The 26,751-nt window shown below is 42.2% G+C and overlaps 1 protein-coding gene across 1 annotated transcript in view; it reads right to left on the reverse strand.

Moving 5' to 3' along the window:
* Positions 1–24,215, reverse strand: part of LOC109866658 (leucine-rich repeat and fibronectin type-III domain-containing protein 2) — a 112,130-nt gene extending 87,915 nt beyond the window's left edge. Inside the window, exon 1 of the mRNA XM_020455440.2 lies at positions 23,943–24,215. The gene's annotated coding sequence lies outside the window, so the exon portion shown is untranslated. The remainder of the gene's footprint in view (positions 1–23,942) is intronic.
* Positions 24,216–26,751: the final 2,536 nt, after the last annotated feature.

Here is a 26,751-nt window from a genome sequence, read left to right on the forward strand (position 1 = left end):
AGGGGCTTAACGGAGAGGGTCAGAACAGTGATTAAATCACTTCTCAGTAACTAGAGTAATCAAAGCTTTGTGCGCATTGTGTGTTTCTAGTATGCCTAGTGTACTTCTAATGTCTGAATGGGACTTCTTACTGGTTTGTGAGAGCAGATTATAAATCAATAGAAAGCCCTGCCAAAGTACTGTATGTCCACCATGGTTATCCTAGTTAACTAAACAAGTTGTGCAATTAGCTTATACTACTATACATCACAGTGGCAAAGGAGAACGCATCACGACAAAGCTTTCTATTTTAATTGGAGAGACATTTACTCTCTGAGTGCGCCAACAACATGCTTCGTATGTCATTCCGTATTCTTACTGAGCAATGGGACAGGGCTTTAAGTGGTGGCCTATTTATAACCTGATTCAATATAAATGGATCTGGCGTGGAGCCGATGTGTACAGATAGAGCTAATTATAAACTTAACAAAAGTACAGGGGACTTAAGGCTATTTATAAAGTGGCCTGGTTATTGGCATGCAGATATTCCACCAACTGAGTGGAATAGTTTATAAATAGTTGAAGTTGATCTATTTAACCAATTTATTCAATTTGATTTGCTAGAGTGGTTGCAAGTCTAACTTGATGCGTGGGCACTCGGCCGACATCGTGAGGTGGCTGACAAAAGGGCAAGGGGACAACTGTGGTGAAAGTAAGATAAGGCAACAAATACCATTTGAAAAACAATAGTGATCTGGGTGAGACAGAGGCGTGACAAAGAAAAGCATTACAGAACCAAATATTGCAGCTGAACAAGAGGCGGAGCTTCTTATTCAATTCAATTCAATTTCAGCTACCCAAGAATGCAAAGCATTCATTTAGAGGTAAACATTGCTAACATAGGGATTTAACAACTGCAAACACCACATTTTGTGATGAAGAATTGCAGCAATAGTACATCAGATTTTCAGTCAAACACTATTTTTCATCCTTTAAAAAAATAAGCTTTTTTTTGCTGGTCAAAATTTCACTAACCTACATCATATGATATATCACTTACTGTATTGAGATTAGATGTTGCAATATTGCATTAAGATCCACATACATTTATATTAATATTAAGTGAGACCTATAGCTGGTGGGAAGTGTGATACATGGGGGATGCAGGCCATTTTTCACTGGGAAGCAGGAGAGGTGATTTTTATTCTCCTGTCATCCCCTTGGTATTTTTGTGAACGGGAGATTCAATTCAGGAAAGCTGAACTTAATTCTTCAGCCAATAAATGTTATAAATATTACATTGGCTGTGCTTACTAACAGGATTGAAACTGAACGGCTGCTCTTTTTATTACCGGGACAAGGTCAGCATCTTCAGCTGAGAAGAACAACTCCTGCTCAACTCCTTAACTGATGGTCCTGGCTGAGTGACTTAATAGCCATTGATTTTCATTTACCTTAATAACTTATCAATAATTCAGATTGTTTATCCATCTGGATGATTTGTGTTTTATGCATCAAGGAGCACATTGAACAATGCACTTTTATGACATAGTGAAACTGTTTGGATATTGCCACGGAATGGAAGATGTCTCAGCATTGCCATACATCCATACAGTGCGGAGTAGGCCATGATCATCAAGTGGACATACGTGGGAAATTGGAGTATACTTTTTTGGTCACTTAAATTATTTTCAAATCCCAGTGAGGCAGCTGACACCCTTGGGAGAAGCTCAAATCTACAGGCAGGCATGATTGGGATGCCCGTCATGGTTCTCTGTGGCTCAGTTGGTAGAGCATGGCACTTGCAACGCCAGGATTGTGGGTTTGATTTGATTTGTAAAATGTATGCCCTCATGACTCTATGTGGCTTTGAATTAAATAATTTGCTAAATGGCATATATTTCAAATGTTGGAAGCATTGGAGTCAACATGGGCCAGCATCCCTGTGGAACGCTTTCGACACCTTGTAGAGTCCATGCCCCGATGAATTGAGGCTGTTCTGAGGGCAAAATTGGGTGCAACTCAATATATTAGGAAGGTATACTCAGTGTATATAAGATAAATGTGACCAAGGACCTCCTAGGACGTAGGCCATAACAAAACAGCCAGTGTAAGATCACAGCAGCACAACAATGGGATACATGTTGTGGTTGGCTGACTTTAATCTCAATGTCCAAAGTCCCCTTTGATACATTACAGCCACCACATCATGCTGTAATAACACAAGGGATCAAGGGAGTACTCAACTCAAATAAAACAGACATACTCTCACAAGCAGCGGCACCAGCAATATCTCTGTATTAAGAGTAAAACCCTGAGCAAACAGACTCCAGTTGACAGTTACCACTTTGTGTACAGAAGATCAGTGCCATTCAAAAGTCAATGCCACATTTCAAAATGTCAATACTAACAAGAATGCAGGATGTTGCTTTGACCTATTGTAAGACTGGGGCCGGCAACAGGTGGCCCGCAGGCCAAAACCAGCCTGCAATTGACTCAAATCACCAGGAATTCAGGAAAAAGATGTTGGGGGAAATCTGTTCCCAAGAATCCCCCCCCCCTTCAAAAAGAGATGTGATCATGTGTCAATGTAATCAAGGTATGAAATTATTGTTATTTTCTTCTGTTTGGCATCACAGTTGTGTGTGTTCTCGCTCCTCCTCTCTTTCCCCCCCATCTGTCTGTCTGATGTCACAGCAGACTGGGTGTGTTCAGAAGAGCCACCTCCTTTTACTGCTGTCACCAGCTGTATGGAGACGGCTAGAGACCAAGAAGAGAGCAGGAGGGGAAAGGCATCTAAATGACAGCAAGGAGTATTGTACAGCAGCTGTACCTGCTCTTTGTCCCCATGCAGTGCTATAGAGTGGGGAATAGGTCTCTCTAATGGATGTCCACTGGGCCATGTTTAATGGATTGGGCTGCATTAGTGCACAGGGTTCTGTCATCAGTTTAGCCCTGTTGTCACCCTGAGAGTCTTTGCCTCACTCGTTAGCTACAGAGTACAGGCTGTGGAGCCATTTTAACGACAATCCAAAAATATCACACAAAACAAAGAACACACTGACACGTCCTGAGGCTGCAAAGCAAAGGGGGTGAGGCGATCTGTTCTGCACTCCAAAGCTAGCTTGGTTCCAGATCTGTTTGTGCTGTCTTGCCAACTTGAAAGACAGCATAAACTGATCTGGGACCAGGCTTACATTTTTTGTTTTTGAAATTGCACTTTGTAGTTGGCAGAACCCAGCTCTTGTCAGTTGGGAAAAAACATGATACAGTCGTAATCGCTAGCCTACAAAATATAGAACATTACCCAATACCTCCAAAAACACGGGTCGACATAATCTTTCCTATCAGCTATGAAATACATCATTTTAAAGTCTGTGTTACACTGACCAAAATACGATCAAATATAAACCACAGCAAATACGTTTTCTAAGAAATCCCATCAGCATCAAAAGTCTGATCTGATATTTGTCGGTACATGGGCATTCTGACCCAAGTCAATCCAAGGGATGCCGGCTGCCAACGGTAGGACAAATATGAGCCAGACTGGAGCACTAACTGATGGCATGAGGGGGAAATGGAGCTAATCTGATTGTGAGACGTTAACTGGGATACTTCAAAGGTAAATGATGTTAATGTGTCTAATAGCAGGACTAGTAATGTGGTTCCACAGAACAAGCACAGTTTAATGTGTAGCCCTTTACACTCACAACCCCTGTCATCCCATATACGGGTCGATGCGCTTTCAAACGATGCCCACCTGACCCAGATTTAGATTTATAATGGAACGTTTTGCATTGCGTAAGCAACAACAGTAATTGTGTAATGGTGGGGATGCAAGGCTGTGTTCTGTTGGGTTCTGAGAATATGCAATGTTACTTATTCATGTCACTGATGGAGTGCTAAGGTTGAGGGTCGACACCAGAAGTTAAGGGTTATAGGAGGAAGGTATATAGTGGGTGCAACTAAGCTTGGAATGTGTTGAGTGCAAGGAATCGATTACATGTGACAGGCATTGATAAGGGGAGACGGGTGGAGATCTTAGAAACTAACAAATGTCACTGAAATTATGTATATAGACTAATTGATTTGAGAATGTGTTAGTATGTTCATAACTGTAGAGATGCATTAGGAGTAGTGACTAGTGTGTTATGGGTTAGATGTATATTGTTACAGGAGATAGCTCATAGTAGAGGGAGGACAGCTAACTGTGTACAATATGGGGGATTAGTTGAACATTACACATACCTAGATCATGGTGAGAGTAGAAGAGATAGTGGTGGCATTTCAGACACTATGGTAAACTTTCAGGAAACCTGTGACTCAGAGGTTAGGTTGGACATTTTTCCCAAATCATTCATCTTTTTCCCAATTTCTAACAGCCGGCGAACATTTGACAGATTACATGCAGGAGCTATTCTCACGAAAGTTACGGTAGAGACAGTGACTGAAGGAGCTGTAGGGGCAGTAACAGAAGGAGCTGTAGGGGCAGTAACTGAAGGAGCTGTAGGGATAGTAACTGAAGGAGCTGTAGGGACAGTAACAGAAGGAGCTGTAGGGACAGTAACAGAAGGAGCTGTAGGGACAGTAACTGAAGGAGCTGTAGGGATAGTAACTGAAGGAGCTGTAGGGATAGTAACTGAAGGAGCTGTAGGGATAGTAACTGAAGGAGCTGTAGGGACAGTAACTGAAGGAGCTGTAGGGACAGTAACTGAAGGAGCTGTAGGGACAGTAACTGAAGGAGCTGTAGGGACAGTAACTGAAGGAGCTGTAGGGACAGTAACTGAAGGAGCTGTAGGGACAGTAACTGAAGGAGCTGTAGGGACAGTAACTGAAGGAGCTGTAGGGACAGTAACTGAAGGAGCTGTAGGGACAGTAACTGAAGGAGCTGTAGGGATAGTAACTGAAGGAGCTGTAGGGGCAGTAACAGAAGGAGCTGTAGGGACAGTAACAGAAGGAGCTGTAGGGACAGTAACTGAAGGAGCTGTAGGGATAGTAACTGAAGGAGCTGTAGGGACAGTAACTGAAGGAGCTGTAGGGGCAGTAACAGAAGGAGCTGTAGGGACAGTAACAGAAGGAGCTGTAGGGACAGTAACTGATGGAGCTGTAGGGACAGTAACTGATGGAGCTGTAGGGACAGTAACTGATGGAGCTGTAGGGACAGTAACTGATGGAGCTGTAGGGACAGTAACTGAAGGAGCTGTAGGGACAGTAACTGAAGGAGCTGTAGGGACAGTAACTGATGGAGCTGTAGGGACAGTAACTGAAGGAGCTGTAGGGACAGTAACTGAAGGAGCTGTAGGGACAGTAACTGAAGGAGCTGTAGGGACAGTAACTGAAGGAGCTGTAGGGATAGTAACTGAAGGAGCTGTAGGGACAGTAACTGAAGGAGCTGTAGGGACAGTAACTGAAGGAGCTGTAGGGACAGGAACTGAAGGAGCTGTAGGGATAGTAACTGATGGAGCTGTAGGGACAGTAACAGAAGGAGCTGTAGGGACAGTAACTGAAGGAGATGTAGGGACAGTAACTGATGGAGCTGTAGGGACAGTAACTGAAGGAGCTGTAGGGACAGTAACTGATGGAGCTGTAGGGACAGTAACTGAAGGAGCAGAACTAGTAGTGAAGGATGCTATATTGGTAGCATGGAACTGGACTATGGCGCAAATGTGGGGTATTGTGAGACTATAGTCATGGGCCATGCTTGTAGTAGCAGGGGTTACTTTAGTAACATTGTCGGGATATCAGTTGATGAGGGCTCGTGCCACATGGATTGGTAACTGGTAACTGGGAGACCGATGGGAGTACAGGGGAGGCTGTTATTCAAATGTCACAAATTAGTGAACTTGCCATAAGAGGAGTCTATGTTGTAAGGAAATGACTCATGTGTTGCAGTATGTATATCCTCAGGTGAAAGCAGAGATAACCAAGGGCAAGGGCGGAATTCTGGAGGTTGAGTGTACATCAAGAGACACCTGGCGGGGGTGTTAGGACAGCGTTGGTTTGGTCCACACACACTACTCCTTACAGCTCCTGCATCGGTAAAGAGGGGGGGGGGCAGGCATAGTTCTCACGTGAAGTGAGGTCCAGCTGCATAATGGGTGAGCATGAAGACACCATGTCAGAGGAAGCGGAGCGAGAGACAAAGACTAGATTCTACTGTAAGACATGCAGATGGGTTAGGTCTGGGAGCTACTTTAAACATCAGAGTTGGGTTGGGTTAGCTGCTTTATTGGTTAATGCATCATATGATAGAGGATAGATGTTGGGGTAATTGTACTCTAAACAACATGTTGAAGTCATTGATGTGAAAGTATATACAGTGCTGAGTTACCTCAAGAGGATGTATCGTTGATTAGGGATACGCACTTGCATATCAGGTAGGTGACGTGCCTATCAGGTGAAAATGGAGGACATGGGGAACAAAGTGAAAATGACATGACTTGAGAACGCCTCTCAGAACCTGGGGCCGAAAGGGGAGAACTGGGTGAAAGCATGAGGAGGCTTTTTTAGGGCTTTCATTTTTGTGGAATCCACCAGAAAAGTATCCTGGAGGAATAGTGTCAAGTGAAGAGAGAGTGGGAATTGTCATGGTCTCAAACTTTGGTTTTCATGCATATATACTTATGCATACTTTATCACATTGTTAATATTGTTATGTTTTGTGTGTCTTTTTGTTGCGTTCCAAGTCTTATGCCGTCACTTTCTTAGGAACCAGAAAGAGAAAGTGGAGAAACAAAAAGCGTTTTTGCCATTTCGTTGTGTGATAAGAGATGGAAATAAAATGGTGTGATCATAGAACAGAGGCCATAAGTCTCTGAGTTTGTAAACCTCATGGTGAATGTTTGTTATTCATTGTTTGTTCATTTATAATATATATATATTTTTAAATGTAATTAATGTGTTATTATCATTGTTTGTTCATTTATAATAATTGTTTATAATTTTTTGATCACGTTTTGTTATCATTGTTTGTTCATTTATAATCTTTTCCAAGTGAATGTGAATTGAACAGTAGGCTGTGTTCTGTTGGGTTCTGAGAATATGCAATGTTACTTATTCATGTCGCTGATGGAGTGCTAAGGTTGAGGGTCGACACCAGAAGTTAAGGGTTATAGGAGGAAGGTATATAGTGGGTGCAACTAAGCTTGGAATGTGTTGAGTGCAGGGAAGCGATTACATGTGACAGGCATTGATAAGGGGAGACGGGTGGAAATCTTAGAAACTAACAATGTCACTGAGGGAGAGAGGGTCATGTATAACGTTTACATTATGTCAGGATATGTTATTGTTAGCCATCAGGGATCCTCTGGGAGGAGAAGAGACACAGTCTGGTACCAGTCACCATGACAGCCTTGAGTTGGGGAGGAGTGAGCACTTTGGGGTAGAGGTCAGGTTAGACGAAGTGAGGAAGAACAGATATCACTAAGGTTCTGTCTAACAACAGGGATACATTTGCTGTTCGGTTGTGGAGGAGGAGACTCAGCCTAGGAGAAAGGGTTAAATATCAGTGCTTGTGTGAAATGTTTTGTTGTCTGAATTACAGCTGTAATGACCCTTTGGGTAGAATTCAACTTGGTTAAAGCTTCTCTAGTGTCCGTGAGTTATTTACTCTGAAGAATTAGAACCTAACAGTTCCAAACCAAAAAAGTACAAGTGTTCTTGCTTCAGGTCCTCAACGTGCCGTTGAACAGCTAGGAGAGCTAAAATAAAGCACCTTATATTTGAAGGCTCTTTCCTTGAGTCATAAATTGAAATGACATAGGAACTGCGCACAGCTTGGAGACACCAGTCCTCTCACTCAAACCTTCGTAATAGTTTTTGTCTTATGTTGCACCTACTCCAAAATGTCCACGATTATTCTTATTATGTTACTGAATGTATCCAGAGGATTTTCAGATGTTGTTACTGACAAATGCTGTGAAAAGTACAGTGAATATAAAATGCACATAAAATCAACAGTGTAATGTTTGGATTCCGTCATGTGAACTGTTATGTCCTCACCTTTGGTCTGATCATTTCCCCATAATCCCCAGTGTTCTCTTTCAATTGCTACCATGGTCATGCATATAGTTTTTATAGTTCTTCTGTTAGAAACATCTCAATTTGGCCTTATCTATATGGGCCAATATCCACCTGTGTAAAGGGTTCATGTGTCAGATAGCTTGACTTGTAATGTGGTTCCACAGAATAAGCACAGTTTAAAATGTGTCGATAGCTTGACTTGTAATGTGGTTCCACAGAATAAGCACAGTTTAAAATGTGTCTGATAGCTTGACTTGTAATGTGGTTCCACAGAATAGGCACAGTTTAGAATGTGTCTGATAGCTTGACTTGTAATGTGGTTTCACAGAATAAGCACAGTTTAAAATGTGTCTGATAGCTTGACCTGTAATGTGGTTCCACAGAATAAACAGTTAAGTGCCTTGCTCAAGGGAACATGGACAGATTTGTTTTACCTCGTCAGCTCGGGTATTCGAACCAGCAATCTTTCAGTTACTGGCCCAAAGTTGTAATCGCTAACCTATCTGTCAGAGGCAAAGTCCGAACAGGGAACAAACTGTGGTCTCCGTTCCACTAAATTATTGATATTTAGGGCAACCAAAAGGTCTCTTCAATAATGGTAACATATCTTGCATTACTCATCTCATATGTATATACTGTATTCTATACTATTCCACTGTATCTTAGTCTATGTATTACTCATCTCATATGTATATACTGTATTCTATACTATTCCACTGTATCTTAGTCTATGTATTACTCATCTCATATGTATATACTGTATTCTATACTATTCCACTGTATCTTAGTCTATGTATTACTCATCTCATATGTATATACTGTATTCTATACTATTCCACTGTATCTTAGTCTATGTATTACTCATCTCATATGTATATACTGTATTCTATACTATTCCACTGTATCTTAGTCTATGTATTACTCATCTCATATGTATATACTGTATTCTATACTATTCCACTGTATCTTAGTCTATGTATTACTCATCTCATATGTATATACTGTATTCTATACTATTCCACTGTATCTTAGTCTATGTATTACTCATCTCATATGTATATACTGTATTCTATACTATTCCACTGTATCTTAGTCTATGTATTACTCATCTCATATGTATATACTGTATTCTATACTATTCCACTGTATCTTAGTCTATGTATTACTCATCTCATATGTATATACTGTATTCTATACTATTCCACTGTATCTTAGTCTATGTATTACTCATCTCATATGTATATACTGTATTCTATACTATTCCACTGTATCTTAGTCTATGCCGCTCTGTCGTTGCTTGTCCATATATTTATATATTCTTAATTCCATTCCTTTACTTAGATTTATGTGTATAGAGTATTTGTTGTGAAATTGTTAGATAATATTTGTTATATATTGCTGCGCTGTCGGAACTAGAACCACAAGCATTTCTAAACTCGCAATAACATCTTCTAAACATGTACGTGTATGTGACCAAAAAAATTGATTTGATTTGAATTCAGATCCTGCCATCATGCCAGGCCAATCAAGGGGTCGAAATGATTGCAGTGAGAAAGTTAGGACTCAGTTAATAGGTAGGCTGTACTGTACCATGCAAATAATATCAAGAACAGTGAAATAATACCCTTTTCTAAACCCTGTCAATGAGACCAGAAGAGGCGGACCAGCTGCAGAAAAACTGCACCTTGTAGATAGACAAATACTGTGTACACGCACGTATGCACCCAAACACACACACACACACACACATTGTGTGCCATGAATAGCAACCATGTGTTTCTTCCAGCCGGTATGTAGGTTGAATTCTTCCTCCACCATTTGCTTCACTTCAAAGCTCTTTTTTTGTGCTGTGCTGGTCCCCTGGGCACTCCCGTCCTCTTTTCAGGGCTTGCCTGGTGTCAACGGCTATGCAGTGAACGGCAGATCAATTACACAATGAGGCTGTGGGAGAAAACTGCCATCAACAACTAATACTGTGGGTTTGCTGCTCCTCCACAAAAGCCTGCTTATTAAGAATGACAAGTACTGAACATTTAAATGATTCGTTCTTCCTTTAATACAACATGTTTTAGGGTTATTTTATTTAGGGCCAAACAATTGTATCTGCTGAAAGAGCAAACATAATAATTACTTTTTTTTTCTTTTTTTTCTTTTACACAATCCTGCTTCTTCACGAGCAAAGTTCCACTACAAGGTTGAATGAGATGATTCTTGATGTCTTTGCCATACATTGCCTGAATAATGTAATGAAGTTAACACAACATGCTATCATTGAACCAGGAGGAACCAAAAGTACTGAGGCCACTCATCCCTCACACACCAGCTGAGGACAATGTGCAAAGAAGAAGTTCAAGCGGTGCCACATAGAGAGGGGACAGAACAGAGTGAATCATGGTCATGTGGAGAGAGGACAGAACAGGGTGAATCATGGTCATGTGGAGAGAGGACAGAACAGAGTGAATCATGGTCATGTGGAGAGAGGACAGAACAGAGTGAATCATGGTCATGTGGAGAGAGAACAGAACAGGGTGAATCATGGTCATGTGGAGAGAGAACAGAACAGGGTGAAACATGTGGAGAGAGAACAGAACAGGGTGAATCTTTGTCATGCGGACATGTAGAGAGAGAACAGAACAGAGTGAATCCTTGTCATATGGACATGTGGAGAGAGAACAGAACAGGGTGAATCATGTGGACATGTGGAGAGAGAACAGAACAGAGTGAATCCTTGTGATGTGGACATGTGGAGAGAGAACAGAACAGAGTGAATCCTTGTGATGTGGACATGTGGAGAGAGAACAGAACAGAGTGAATCCTTGTGATGTGGACATGTGGAGAGAGAACAGAACAGAGTGAATCCTTGTGATGTGGACATGTGGAGAGAGAACAGAACAGAGTGAATCCTTGTGATGTGGACATGTGGAGAGAGAACAGAACAGAGTGAATCCTTGTGATGTGGACATGTGGAGAGAGAACAGAACAGAGTGAATCCTTGTCATATGGACATGTGGAGAGAGAACAGAACAGAGTGAATCCTTGTGATGTGGACATGTGGAGAGAGAACAGAACAGAGTGAATCCTTGTGATGTGGACATGTGGAGAGAGAACAGAACAGAGTGAATCCTTGTGATGTGGACATGTGGAGAGAGAACAGAACAGAGTGAATCCTTGTGATGTGGACATGTGGAGAGAGAACACAACAGAGTGAATCCTTGTCATATGGACATGTGGAGAGAGAACAGAACCCTCTAAAGGCTCTAAGCACCTCTGCCAGGGTCTGCCTGCTACTACCCTGAGGGAATAGCTGTATGATTTCAACCCTTCCCTTAGGAGATATTCACTCTACAAACTGCTCCACTTACCAGGCAGTAAGGATAAATAGGGGCCGATGCAGTTGCCAAGAAACCAGAGTTGGATTGTTGTTTGACGGATGTATCGTTCCACAACTAACAGTACTATTTATACATCACAAGGGTGTGTATTTGTGTACGTGTGTACGTGTTTGTGTGTTTGTGTGCATGCATGCTTGTTTTTAACAATGTATCTGCGACTTTAAGAAATTTATTAATTGCCAGACAACATGTCTTGCCACATAGCTCCCGATATGAAAGCTGAATGTAAGATGAGAGTGTTATCAAAGCAAGGGAGTCATTTTAAAACAAACCCAGTCTTAACCTTTTGGGCAGTTGTTGTATAACTGCCTGATAACGGGTGTAATATAGAGCTATCAAAGACAAGATATATCTGCAGGGAGACCCATGCTGAGTTCCAGTATTCTAGCATTAGCAACAGAACCATGCTATCCTGCTGCTCTCCCTCCCACTATACACTCCCAAAGCTGTTATACTGATGCTCTGGGACACAGCTGTGTGTGTGTGTGTGTGTGTGTGTGTGTGTGTGTGTGTGTGTGTGTGTGTGTGTGTGTGTGTGTGTGTGTGTGTGTGTGTGTGTGTGTGTGTGTGTGTGTGTGTGTGTGTGTGTGTGTGTGTGTGTGTGTGTGTGTGTGTGTGTGTGTGTGTTTATGTGAGTGTGTGTAATTTCCAGAACGGTAACTTTCCGTTCATCTGTAAACAGTATTAGTAATAAGACTATTACTTAGCTCTCTGTCCTATAAGGAAAATGCTATGTCTAACATATAGACAAATAGCAGACTTTCTCTTTTTCTCTGCTTGGACTACTGTAACCAATGTATTTGACTTGGTCTACATAACAACTTGCATAATATGGGCAACTACAGTAACAGATAATAATTGAGTGAGTCATATTCATAAATTCCAGAAGCTGCCTGTCACATATATAAAATGTAATAACCCAGCATTCTAAAGCACTAGAGAGAGAGAGAGAGAGAAAGAGAGAGAGAGAGACAGAGAGAGAGAGAGAGAGAGAGAGCGTTCACATGTAGGTGTGGTCTTCTTTCACATTCAGATCACAGTCACTCAGCATGCAGCACGCCAAGGTGTTGCAGCAAGCCAGGAAATGGCTCAAGGGCATGGCACAACGTGTGGCAGAGAGAGAACGGGTCAGCTGTGGCACGCTGACACGGACACAGTACCCCCACTCACATAGGGACCTGTGTTAATGAGAGCCTCTAGTGCAATGATGAGTAACACTCCTCCCTTTCTTCCCCTCAATTCCTGCTTCCTACTCATTCCCCAGCTCTCACTCTCTGCAGCCTTGTTCTCAACTATCATTTTTCTTCCCATCTCTCCTCTGTCACTCTCTCTCTTTTTTCATCATCTCACTCTCTCTGTGTCTTTCTCATCATACGTTGCTCAATGTTTCAAGAGTTAGGTCCTTTCTCACATTGACGCTCTCAGTGCCTGATCTTTCTCTCTCTCTGCACCTCTCTCTCTTCCTCCCTCTCTTCCTCCCCCTCTCTCCACCCCTCCCTCTCTCTCCATGGGAGAGTAGAGTCATTGAGCGGCTGAAGCCAAGCCCTCACTGCAAAATTAATCTTTAGAAAATTACACAAAGGCCAACTGAAGCTCGACGTAAATCTGTGCCTTAGACTTGTTTAATTTCAGGGCTACAGTGGGGAAGAAATGACACAGGGCTTATTCTCTGGCAGCTGAGAGAGACGCGCAGCTCAATTTCTCTATTTGTATGTCTGTACCCTCGCCGTCCATCTTAAGTGTCCCACTGGAGCTAACAAGAGAGACAAATACCCCAGGTTACAACTGTGATATACAAAATGTGAATCCTAATTAGAGAATATGTAGGCAGCAGTTTACTTGAAATATTCTTGCATTAAGTGTTCACTGTGTGTCTATATCTCTCAAATGTTCCAAGCTATTTCTGGAATGTACAGACATATTTCAATTGAACAGATAACAATTGAAAAGTACCTGCGCTACATGTTAGGTGTCCAAAGAATGTCTGACATTGTTTGAACTCAATTTCCAGAGACACTCAGTGCTTCTGATGCAGAGAAGTAATTTATATAGCCTGGCGTGTAAACAGTGTGATGGAACGCGTGCTGCTGGAAGAAAGCAGCACTACTTGCACTGGAGAACTGAGAGGCTTCACAAAGCAAATATTAGATCTTAATGAATTACCAAGAGGCAATGCAGGCAGCCAGGCCTGTATCATACAGCCACACATTTTCCCTGACAAAACAACTAAAGAGCACCAGAGAAGATATGTCTGGATATATTGTTCAGTCTATAATCCTGTTGGTTTCTAACTCTGTAAGTGCTGACCTGTCAGTGATGGGATTGGATTGTCCATACGAGAGAGGGATCAGAGAATCAGGAATAACTAAATACATGAGCAGTGGATTTGGCTTTGGGCCCACTTTTGGCTTTGCACAGACAGGCTTGAGAGTGGGAAATGATGACTCTTTGTCCTATTTTGCTTTGATCGTCTGCTATTTAACAAAGACAACATCCCACAATTACAAACCATACGTTATTTATAAATGGCCCAAAATGTCTGATTCTCAACCAACTTTTTGTCCCGTGAATGATCTACCCTAATCTTTAGCAACTGTCCCCTATCAAAATAGATAATTGCAGTGCATTCTTAAAATATGTCAATTGAGGGGTTAGCTTAACTTTATTCGCTATAACCAACCATTTGGAACCAAAAAAACAACAACATTTGGGACCAACCGATAAAAATTGTTTATCCACCTCCACAACTGAGCAAAAATGGACAACATGACTAAACTGGGCATAGGTCGGTTTGGGTAGGTGGCACGCGATACTGCCAGCTGAACCCTCACCAGAAGGGACAAGACAAACCTAGCCTGGTCGCAGATTTGTTTCTGATGCCAACTCGTGATAATGACCATAGGATTTAACAAGACTGATCTGGGAGCAGGCTAAACCACTGTTCTGTGTATAATCCACATCCATCCCTTTTGATTGAACACCCTGTTCTACCCATATATGTTCAGTTCACTGTTTGATGAAACAGGCGTGACCATCTAATCCCAGCTTTAGGGATGCTGCTGGTCCAAGGACAGAATCAATGGCTGATGAGGGGACATTGCAGTGGTTGTAACAACAAATGAGACTTGCTGCTGTCTTGTCTTCTCTGACATCAGGAGTAAGACAGACAGGGAGTCCAGGCTAAGCCTATGTACAGCAAGAGAGTCCAGGCAAGGCCTATGTACGGCCAGGGAGTCCAGGCTACGCCTATGTACAGCCAGGGAGTCCAGGCTACACCTATGTACAGCCAGGGAGTCCAGGCTACGCCTATGTACAGCCAGGGAGTCCAGACTACGCCTATGTACAGCCAGGGAGTCCAGGCTACGCCTATGTACAGTCAGGAAGTCCAGGCTTATATAGTTGAGTGCAGTGCCTGTCTGTGCAGAGGAGCTTTCATCTCTTGAGCCTTTTAGTCCTTTTAGCCTAATGCCTTTGGTGCTCTGACTGACACTCAGGCTAGCAGCCTCCACTGGCAGGCAACAGTGAGGGCACTCTGATCACCAGAACACAGCATCAACCAACACTCAACCCAGGTTTAAGAGTGGACACATTCTAGTGCTAGCATTCATCTTCACAGCATGAAACACTTTAAGAGTTCAAATGAAGGGAGAATTTAATTTCTACACTATGGCTAATGTGCACCATGGCTAATCAATGATGCCTAGCAACGTACAATACAATCACCGTGTATCACTGGAGGTTGGTGGCACCTTAATAGGGGAGGACTGGCTCATGGTAATGGCTGGAGAGAAATAAGAGGAACGGTATCAAATACATGAAACACACTGTTTCCATGTTTGATACCATTCCATTTGCTCCATTCCAGTCATTATTATGAGCCGTCCTCCCCTCAGCAGCCTCCACTGACGTGCATGGATATTAAAGGATCTGTAAGGTGGCTCAATAAACATTGGGCAATGCTGTCGCTCTCTTTTGAAATAGATGCCAAGTTGCTGAAGGAGATGGTTGACATGAATATTAAACCAGTTGTTGGTTGCTATCAGATGGCACCACTGTTTGTTATTTGTGGAAGCTTTGCTATAATGGTAACACTTTACTGGAAGGGAGTGTACATAAGGCATTCATAACACCCTTTATGGAACCAGTTATGACACCTCTATGGGTGTTGCAGTATCAAAGGAATTATAAATGCCTCACGTACAGTATACAGTAGGAGATATTGACACCTTTGAGGAAAGCGTTAACTCTCTATACTCTCTATGTATTTAAACATTGTGGGAATGCTTGTAGCTAAAAAGCTTATGAATTCAGTTTTTAGGTCCCACGTTACATCTGATCTCAGGCATGTTGGTCAGCAATTTTGAAGTAATTGTGGGTGTGTTTCCCTGTGCTTGGTGTTGTGGTTTAAAAGGATAATTCGGGATTTTGGGAATGAGTCCCTTTATCTGTGGCATACTGCACTAGCATCGAAAAGTCCCCGCGATATGCAACTTTTCAAGGAAGTCAGGAACCAATATACAAGGTCAGTTAGGAAAGCAAAGGCTAGCTTTCTCAAAAATAAATTTGCACTAATTCCAAAAAGTTTTGGGACACTGTAAAGACCATGGAGAATAAGAGCACCTCCTCCCAGCTGCCCACTGCGCTGAGGCTAGGAAACACTGTCGCCACGATAATCGAGAATTTCAATAAGTATTTCTCTACGGCTGGCCATGCTTTCCACCTGGCTACCCCAACCCCGGCCAACAGCTCTGCACCCCCCGCAGCAACTGGCCCAAGCCCCCTCCCTCGCTTCTCCTTCGCCCAAATCCAGGCAGCTGATGTTATGAAACAACTGCAAAATCTGGATCCTTACAAATCAGCTGGGCAAGACAATCTGGACCCTCTCTTCCTAAAATGATCTGCCGCCATTGTTGCAACCCCTATTACTAGCCTGTTCAACCTCTCATATCGTCTGAGATTCCAAAGATTGGAAAGCGGCCGCAGTCATCCCCCTCTTCAAAGAGGGAGACACTCTAGACCCAAACTGTTACAGACCTAAATCCATCCTGCCCTGCCCTTCTAAATTCTTCGAAAGCCAAGTTAACAAACAGATCACCGCCAATTTCGAATCCCACCGTTCCTTCTCCGCTATGCAATCCAGTTTCCGAGCTGGCCACGTATGCACCTCAGCCATGCTCAAGGTCCTAAACGATATCATAACCTCCATCGATAAAGACTTGACTCTGTCAATCACATTATTCTTATCGGCAGACTCAACAGCCTTGGTTTCTCTAATGACTGCCTCGCCTGGTTCACTAACTACTTCTCAGATAGAGTTCAGTGTGTCAAATCAGAGGGCCTGTTGTCCGGACCTCTGGCAGTCTCTATGGGGGTGCCACAGGGTTAAATTCTCGGGCCGACTCTTTTCTCTGTATATATCAATGATGACGCTCTTGCTGCGGGTGATTCTTTGATCCACCTCTACGCAGATGACACCATTCTATATACATCTGGCCCTTCTTTGGACACTGTGTTAACAAACCTCCAAATGAGCTTCAATGCCATACAACACTTCCATGGCCTCCAACAGCTTTTAAATGCTAGTAAAACTAAATCCATGCTCTTCAACCGATCGCTGCCCGCACCCGCCCGACTAGCATCATTACTCTGAATGGTTCTGACTTAGAATATGTAGACAACTATAAATACCTAGTTGTCTGGCTAGACTGTAAACTCTCAGTCCAGACTCATATTAAGCATCTCCACTATCCTACCGATCCTCGACTTCGGCGATGTCATTTACAAAATAGCCTCCAACACTCTACTCATCAAATTGTATGCAGTCTATCAAGGTGCCATCCGTTTTGTCACCAAAGCCCCATATACTACCCACCACTATGACCTGTATGCTCTCGTTGGCTGGTCCTCACTGCATATTCGTCGCCAAACCCAGTGGCTCCAGGTCATCTATAAGTCTTTGCTCGGTAAAGCTCTGCCTTATCTCAGCTCACTGGTCACCACAGCAACACCCCCCCGTAGCACGCGCTCCAGCAGGTATATTTCACTGGTCATCACCAAAGCCAACACTTCTTGGGCCACCTTTCCTTCCAGTTCTCTGCTGCCAATGACTGGAAAGAATTGCAAAAATCACTGAAGTTGGAGACTTATATCTCCCTCACTAACTTTAAGCATCAGCTGTCAGAGCAGCTTACCGATCGCTGTTGCTGTACACAGCCCATCTGTAAATAGCCCATCCTACTACCTACCTTATCCCCATATTTGTTTTTGTTTTTCTGCTCTTTTACACACCAGTATTTCTACTTGCACATCCTCATCTGCACATCTATCACTCTAGTGTTAATTGCTAAATTGTAATTACTTTACCATTATGGCCTATTTATTGCCTTACCTTTTAACTTCATTAGCACAAACTTTTTACAGATTTTTTCTATTGTGCTATTGACTGTACGTTTGTTTATCCCATGTGTATCTCTGTGTTGTTGTTTTTGTCAAACTGCTTTGCTTTATCTTGGCCAGGTCGCAGTTGTAAATGACAACTTGTTCTCAACTGGCCTACCTGGTTAAATAAAGGTGAAATGCATTTTTTTTTAAATCTACTTTCGCATAGTCTGATGAACTTGTGGATATCGTTTTTATGCCTCTGTGTGCAGTTTGAATGAAGTTGCTAACTAGCATTAGTGCAATGACGGGAAGTCTAGCATGCTAGCAGATACCCATAGACTACCAGTCATTGCGCATTGGCGAGCCAAACTACCTTCAACTTCTTTCATACTGGACAGAGACATGAAAATGGTTACCATGAGTTCATTTGACTCTGGGGAAGTAGACTAAGGGCTTCATTGCCAAAATCCTGAAGTATCCCTTTAAGACTGTAAAACAATTTTGATGGTTTTAGTGCTCAGCACAGCAAGCAGTCTTTATACGTCCCACGGCGATGCTATTGTTTCCTTATGCTGACGGGCGTGTAAAATTCTCAGAAAATATATTTGGCAAAACAAAGTGACAGTAACCTCTTTCTCTGGCAGGCTCGACAGTCTGCCAGTCAGGAGTGCAAGCTGGGTGGGTGGGGAGAGGAGGAGAGGGGAGGGAGAGCAAGGCAGAGAGTGCAAGCTGGGTGGGTGGGGAGAGGAGGAGATGGGAGGGAGAGCGAGGCAGAGAGGGCAAGCTGGATGGGTGGGGAGAGGAGGAAAAGGGAGGGAGGAACTGAGAGCGTAGCGAGGCAGAGAGGGAAAGCTGGGTGGGAGGGGAGAGGAGGAAAAGGGAGGGAGGAACTGAGAGCGTAGCGAGGCAGAAAGGGAAAGCTGGGTGGGAGGGGAGAGGAGGAGAGGGGAGGGAGAGTGAGGCAGAGAGGGCAAGCTCCGTGGGAGGGGAAAGGAGGAGAGGAGATGGAGAGAGAGCGTAGCGAGGAAGAGAGGGCAAGCTGGTTGGGAGGGGAGAGGAGGAAAAGGGAGGGAGGAACTGAGAGTGTAGCGAGGCAGAGAGGGAAAGCTGGGTGGGAGGGGAGAGGAGGAGAGGAGAGGGGAGGGAGAGTGAGGCAGAGAGGGCAAGCTCCGTGGGAGGGGAGAGGAGAGGAGATGGAGAGAGAGCGTAGCGAGGCAGAGAGGGCAAGCTTAGTGAGTAAGGAAGAAAACACCAGCGATGCAGAGAGGTGATAAAACCAGGAGTAATATGAAGAGGTGGATGAAGAGATAGAGAGAAGCAGGCCTGAGGTCTATGTCACCTCCCAATCCCCTACACAAACACACACACACACACAGTTGGAGTCCCATAGCTCAGTCCCTCAGACACACCACACAACCGTGCACGCTCTCTGTGCTGTGCGTCCTGTGTAGTGTGCAGGCAGCTAAGAATGGGGCTTAGCGTGCGTCAGTCAGAAGAACGGTGACATATGTGACATTATTTATAGCTAGCAGATCCTCTGAGAGGCCCAGCCCAGGGGCTGCTTAGAGAGGTATTATTAGAGAGCCCAAAGGCCTGCACCAGAGTGCGATCCAACCCAACCCGTAGAACTTTTCACATTAAATAGACCAATAATGGTATATATGTTGTTGCTGCACAAGGAATAAAGAATCCTCACAAGAGTGATTTTAATGTTGTCATTAGAATACAATCACAAGAATAAGTGTCTATTTTTCTATTTTAAGGTCTATGTACAGGGGCTCCCAGTATACAGATTGGGAGAAGGGGGATGGATTCACATACAGTTACCAATACAGATGCTGTGCAATAAAAAGGTGGGGAATCAGATTCCTTGTAAAATGGCAGAATCTGGATGTGATTTTTTTTGTCTGTTAACCCCTCCACCAACTCTACATCCTTGAGATTTGAGCTGTGACCTCCATGCAGCCATGTCACCATGAAGTTGGAGCGTGCTCATGGGAGGTATGGTGTGAATTAGGGCAGGGCGGTATATCGAGGAATATGCAAAGCCTGAATACTGTATGTTAGCCACATGATATAGCTAAGAAAATACATTCAATGTAGCCAAAGATTATAAGGTCCCCTAAGAAACACTTACTATTAACACTTTGGTGCCTACCATGTCACAATAACTTCTCCCTGGCATTTTCATTTGTCGTCATGTCAAACATCGCTGTATTCAAAGTGCCAACTATTATATTCTAACTATACATTCTATTTCCATGATTCCAACAGTTCACCCAAATGTTTTGCTCTAAATCGCAAGTCAAATTGCAATTGCAACATAAGGCCTAGATTGTTTGCCCATATCATGCAGCCCTACATGGGAAATTATCTCAAATGAGTGCAGAAAATGCCAAAATGTATGAAAATGCAGAAACTGATTATTGGTTGAAGTAGAATTGAGCAGTATAAAACAATCAGAATGGAGAAAGACCCATTGAAATCACTTAGAATGTATGTGTTGCCACCCTAGGGTCACTACTCAAAAACATAAAATACTGTCAAATACCGTGGTATGATATTTTGGCTATATCGCCCAGCTGTAGTGTGAAATGGTTAATAGTAAGTAAATTAGCGGCATGTTTCTAATCCCTGTGAGGCAAAGGCCATCTCTTAAACAGCAGACAATGGGTTTAGCAGTGAGCACTATAGCCAGGATCCCTTCCCTCTGCATGGCCTGCCTGCTGTGACGTGGTAGTGAGCCAGCTAGCTCCACCAGGGAGGGAGTTAAGTGTTCCTGGCTGCGCAGCACAGGTATTAAGGTTAGCCTATTGTTGGCGGTGCCTCTGTAAACTACTTCACACAGACTGACCGCTGTGGACTGACTTCACAGGCAGCTCTGGCAGGACAGAGAATCTAGGACCAGTTTTATAAATATCTTAGAACTAGCACTGCAGGTTTGGAGAGCATGTTGTGGAAGGTGCTCATTATTTTTTCTTCACACATTCTTGAACACGTGACTATATAGCATGGAAATACTGAGAAAGTAAAGTTCTGAACTAGAAACTTCATGGTTAAAAACACAGTACTGCAGCTCACCTGCTTTCTAAGCTAAAATACATGTTTCATTGCTGCTATTCAAGAGTATGCAATATCATCTCTCTGAAGCAACACTACTACTAAGTTTATGTTGTAGACATAAAGCAATTGAGGGGGAGAAAAGCCAGAGCAAGGCTTGAACCAACAACCCTGTGGTTACAGGGCAAGCACACTACCTCCAGTGTGATTAAGGTTCAGATCCCTTAGCAGAGGCTAAATTATGCTTACATAAAGGCAAAAGAATATAGCTAGTTGCCAATCTTCTCTAAAAACCACATTCCAATTATCCAAATTGGACAAATCGGGACCTTGTGACTTTAAGGTTCTAGCTGACATTTTGGTCAAAAATGAGTTACCTACATAGATCGTTGCTCTTTAGGTGGTCCTTTACATGAGATGTGTCAGATTTGTGAAAAAGTTTTTAAAAATGTGTGAAAAATCTGAACGTTCTATCTTTGCAAACATCACACAATGCTGGGTTGTCAATCAAAAGTAACTGTATGTAAGGTACTTATTGAGTCATGAAAGAGAAAGACATCACAAAACAGTTCTGAGATCTGGAACTTGAAAAATACTCATCTCAAAACCATACATTTTGCATATAGAACCTTATAGTCCCAAATTCTTGATTATTCATATAATAGGTTCTGGTCCTCTTTTACAATTACTTAGATGTTTTTCACCACTTGTTCAGAAGAATGACCATCACTTAAGCTCTTTATGGTAAAAACAAATAAACACAGTGGCTGTACAGTAACATGCTATAAATGACATCAGAGCTCAGGCTCTGAGCTTCACAGTCCTGTATGGGTGTTGACTGACAGACGTTCTGAACGCAACAAGAAGTGGCCTCCTTCCCTCCTACTAATTGGGAAACTTTAAAAAAAATGGTGTTCCGAATGAGAGAAAAGCTGTAAATTAAGAGGACTCTATGTATTTGAAATATGAGACGTTGAGGATTATAATAAATACCACTTTGATGCCATACAAGTAAGCCAAACACCCGTGAGTCCAAATGTGCACTTCACATTTCCATATTATAAATGTCATGTCATATACAGTGTCAACATTCATGATCACTATGTTTGATGTACAGTTACAAGATGACATGGCATCATGTCCTGAGTTGTTCTGAACAGAATGAGCCCATGTTTGTCTATTGTGAAGAACATTCACTGCTGCACACGCACCTGAATGCACTCCGGACGCCTTTCTATGTGCAGCAAAATTACCATCTGTTTCTCTGAATTGCCTTCTGTAAGAAACAGTTCAATTTAGCCATGTCCATATAAGCCAATTCCCACGAAGGTAAAGGCGCATTGGAGAGGCATTGCTGTTTTTGTCTTGTTCCATATCAATATGAAAACCTCCATGGAAGGATTAGCATACCACATTGTATTGATAACTAGCAAGTAGTTAACTGACTGTGGGTGTCGGAGACAAGAAAAATGTATCAGTTTACTCATCCAGGGCTAAGCTTTAGCAATGTTGCTAGTTCTCCATAGGCTACAGTGTACTTGTCATTTTAGTGAACTAGCGCTTTAACAAATGTGTGACAAACATTAACAATACATTTGTTGATGGGATTAGAAAGAAGAGCATTCTATTTATTTAATCATTAAATAGCTGTACTTTTCTATTGAAATATAAATATTTGTAACATTCTGCGCCAGATAGAACCTTATGGCTGAATCCAGATTGAAATTTCAAAACCACAAGGTTCTGTGTTTGCACCCACCTAAAATAACATATTTACAAATATCTAAGGATTTTGATTCTACACACTTTGGGTACTTTAAAGGTGAGGACCTTAATGGCTTATGAAAGACGAATTCACTACAAAACAGTTTTTAGTTCTTGGATGTGAAAACTTTGATGCTGAATATTTCAGAACATTGCTTTGTGCAAATATAACATTATAGTCCCAAGGTCACAAAATCATTTTACAGGCATGATTGCATGTGCTTCAAATGAAAGAAAATGAAGGTGACATGAATACCCAACACATTTTCCGTGTTTCTTTTCAATGGTGCTCTCTCCATCCCCACCTCTAAATGGAACATGTCATTTTCACCATATGACTCCACACTTTGGATAAGATTACTTATTTTCCCAGCAGTTCATCCATCTATTACATAGGATGCAGCCAACTTGGGAAAGCAACAGTACTGGATGCGGTGTTTTTGGTACTCACAGAGTATCCCTAGTATTCAGTAGTTCTTGAAAACGAATCCCCAGGCCCCTACACATAATATGTAAGCAACAATTCCAGCAATGCAAGCAGTTCTTTTTCCAGCAGACATTGACAGCTCAGGGATTCAAACCAGCAACCTTTGAGTTACTGGCCCAATGCTCTAACCACTAGGCTCCCAGCCACCCCTAAGTTCATGCCTGAATATGCATGCAGTGTAATGACAGGGACAGAATAGTGCAAAATTGGTGCACTTCAAGTCACAGATGGCTCCAAAGTGTTTGAATGTGCCAGGATAATCTGTAACATGCTCATGCATGTACAAGCTACATTTTCGTTAATCATGCATTAACAGCCGTTTATCTGCATTTGGGTCATGATAATAGAATAATCATGTCCAATTTGATTCCCCAATCACATGTCCCCTTAAAAACCTTGCTATAAATGTACCTTTACATCTCAATTAAATCATTGAAAAGCTAGATGAATATGGATATCGTTATCTCACAGTCAGTCGTGTTTGATCATGATTGCTGAATCTCAATGACTGTTTCTTGATATAGGATTCAATAGCCTATCCATGGGACATGCACGCGCAGCCTGGCATCAAATGCGACTAGGGTGGCGGCGCAGGCGAAAAGTGATAACCGAATGCAGCAATATTCTAAACAACAACACGAGTAATTCCATCTAATATCAATACCAACTTGAACTATACACCCATTTTGGCAGTAACTATACATAGTCATGGATTTCTTGAAAATAATTTACAATGGATAAGGGCATGAGAAAGTACGTTTAGACAAAGTACCTGACTTTTCAATGTGCCATTCTAACGATTTGATAATCATGAAACCTCATTAACAGAAAACGGACAGTGGTTGTGCCTTTCTTACCGTTCACGGCAGGCGTTTGTCCATCGTGTATTCTACCAACAAGATGTTGCATCCTCGGCGTCCTTACTTTCACTTCGCCATTATTCCAAAATCGTTTTGAATTTCCAATATACTAACGCAATCCCGACCAGCCCTCATCACCGGCTCGCTCTGTGGATAGTGCGAGTTGCAAAGCGACCTACTCAGTGCGAAACATCCGCTCCAGTCTCTCAGCGAAGTACTTCAGCAGTTTGAAAGGCGGTCACTACAGTACATTGGCGCAGCGATACTGGTCAAATGTGTATTGAGTTATTTCAATAAAAACCAAATGCTCACTCGATTGTCATAATGTATCGTACTGTAAGTCGTTCTTACTGGAAACGATTCCCGTTCTTCCTTAGGCTACTTAAATATCATATGATTAAAAACCCAATACTGTTCAATTCAGAATGCATCCGGTTTTTGGCAGTATAGCTATCCCGGATAAATTTGCCCTCCTAGCAAAACCATGTAGAAAAGAGTAGACTACATCCTCTGGCTGCAACAATCACACGAGATGTACCGCAGTTCAGAGGAGATCAGCAGATAGCTGGTTGAGGCCTCTAGTAGGTGGTATAACCAGCCCGTGTCTCGGTAACCGCGGGAGAGACAGAAAGTGAGTGACTGGTAGCGCTCATTCAGCCGCAACAACACCATTATAGCCAGGTTTCCATACAAGATTTAACAACCTTCACCAACATTGCTCGCATATTGTTCTCTATCCGATATTTCATCTAATTTCATCCAACCTAAAGTTTTAAAGCTTAACAAACCGATATCTGGAAATGATTTGATATTGAGATTTTTAAAAACAACCTCAATGATCCTATTAATATTCTGCTGAAAACAGTCAAAACAATGTCAAAAAGCATCGTTCAACTGAGAGGATTGGTTATCATTCTTAGATAATACTTTATATCATTCATATTTGTTGAAATCAGAGACCAAAACAAACACATTCAGATGAGGATGCCAAATGCCTAGGTTGAAATCTGTCACAGCTGGAGTCATAGTTAAAACATTAATCCTAGATATTGAAATATAACGACATTTACGTGAAACAAGATTGAACATGGGTGCATACAAAGTCAGATAAAGCCAGATACAAAGTCATTCGCGTAGCTTTGACCACTCAAAAGACGCACTACATGAAATTTGGTGGTGGACATAGGCCACTTGCCATAAGTCTGAGTCAGAGTTTTATCATATCATTTGTCGTGCCATTTGCTTTATTTGTGTCCGGTTTGATGTTTTCAATTGGCCTAGTTAAGTTTAGATCCCCTCCAAAATGATGATATTCTTTCATACAGTGTATATGCATGGTGTGTGCATTATTATGATTTTCCTATTGTGTGGCCATCTACAGTGCATTCGGATAGAGTTCAGACCCCTTGACTTTTTCCACATTTTGTTATGTTACAGCCTTATTCTAAAATTGATTCAATAATTTTTTCCCTCATCAATCTACACACAAAACCCCATAATGACAAAGCAAAAACAGTTTTTTAGAAATGCTTGCTCTTTTATATCACTTGATCACTTTAAATAAGCATTTAGACCCTTTACTCAGTACATTGTTGAAGCACCTTTGACAGCAATTACAGCCTTGAGTCTTCTTGGGTATGAAGCTACAAGCTTGGCACACGTGTATTTGTGGAGTTTATCCCATTCTTCTCTGCACATCCTCTCAAGCTCTTAAAGCTTGGATGGGGATTGTCACTGCACAGCTATTTTCAGGTCTCTCCAGAGATGTTTGATCGGGTTCAAGTCCGGGCTCTGGCTGTGCCGCTCAAGTACATTCAGAGACTTGTCCAGAAGCCAGTCCTGCATTGTCTTGTCGTGTGCTTAGGGTCAGTGTCCTGTAGGAAGGTGTACCTTCACCCCAGTCTGAGGTCTTGAGTGCTCTGGAGCAGATTTTCATTAAGGATCTCTTTTTACTTTGCACCGTTCATCTTTCTCTCGATCCTGACTAGTCTCGCAGTCCCTGCCTCTGAAAACATCCCTACTGTAAGGTTCTGCTTTTCTTTTCTTAGTCAACCTTGTGTTCTTTTTCTTTGTGTTCTTGATCGTAGCCCTGTTTCTTTGTGTTCTGGAACGTAGCCCTGTTTCTTTGTGTTCTTGATCGTAGTCATGTTTCTTTGTGTTCTGGAACATAGCCCTGTATTTAATTTTTGTTCATTGATTTCCCCTGTGTTCGTTTCTCACCTGGTCTCATCAGTTCCCTATTTAGTTCAGTTCTTTCTGTTTGTATGATTGTGAGGTGTTGTTTGTTTTTGACTGTCTACCTGTGTTTGACCATTGCCTGCATGTGACCACGATTCCTGCATTCTGCGAAGTCTTAATAGACATCTGTCGCACTCTGCGCGGGGGAATCTACACCTTTTCTCCCTGAGTATTCATTACACCTACAGCATGATGCTGCCACCACCATTCGTCACTGTAGGGATGGTGCCAGGATTCCTCCAGATGTGATACTTGGCATTCAAATCAAATCAAATCACATTTTATTGGTCATATACACATGGTTGGCAGATGTAATTGCAAGTGTAGCAAAATGCTTCTGCTTCTAGTTCCGACAGTGCAGCAATATCTAACATGTAATCTAACAGTTCCACAACTTCCATAATAGACACAAATCTAATTAAAGGAATAGAATAATAAATATGTGGATGAGCAATGACAGAATGGTATAAGCAAGACGCAATAGATGGAATAAAATACAGTATACACATATGAGATGAGTAAGAAATGTAAACATTATTAAAATGGCATTATTAAAGTGACTAGTTAT

This window comes from Oncorhynchus kisutch, linkage group LG21, assembly GCF_002021735.2.
Source record: "Oncorhynchus kisutch isolate 150728-3 linkage group LG21, Okis_V2, whole genome shotgun sequence".
NCBI classification, from domain to species: Eukaryota; Metazoa; Chordata; class Actinopteri; order Salmoniformes; family Salmonidae; genus Oncorhynchus; species Oncorhynchus kisutch.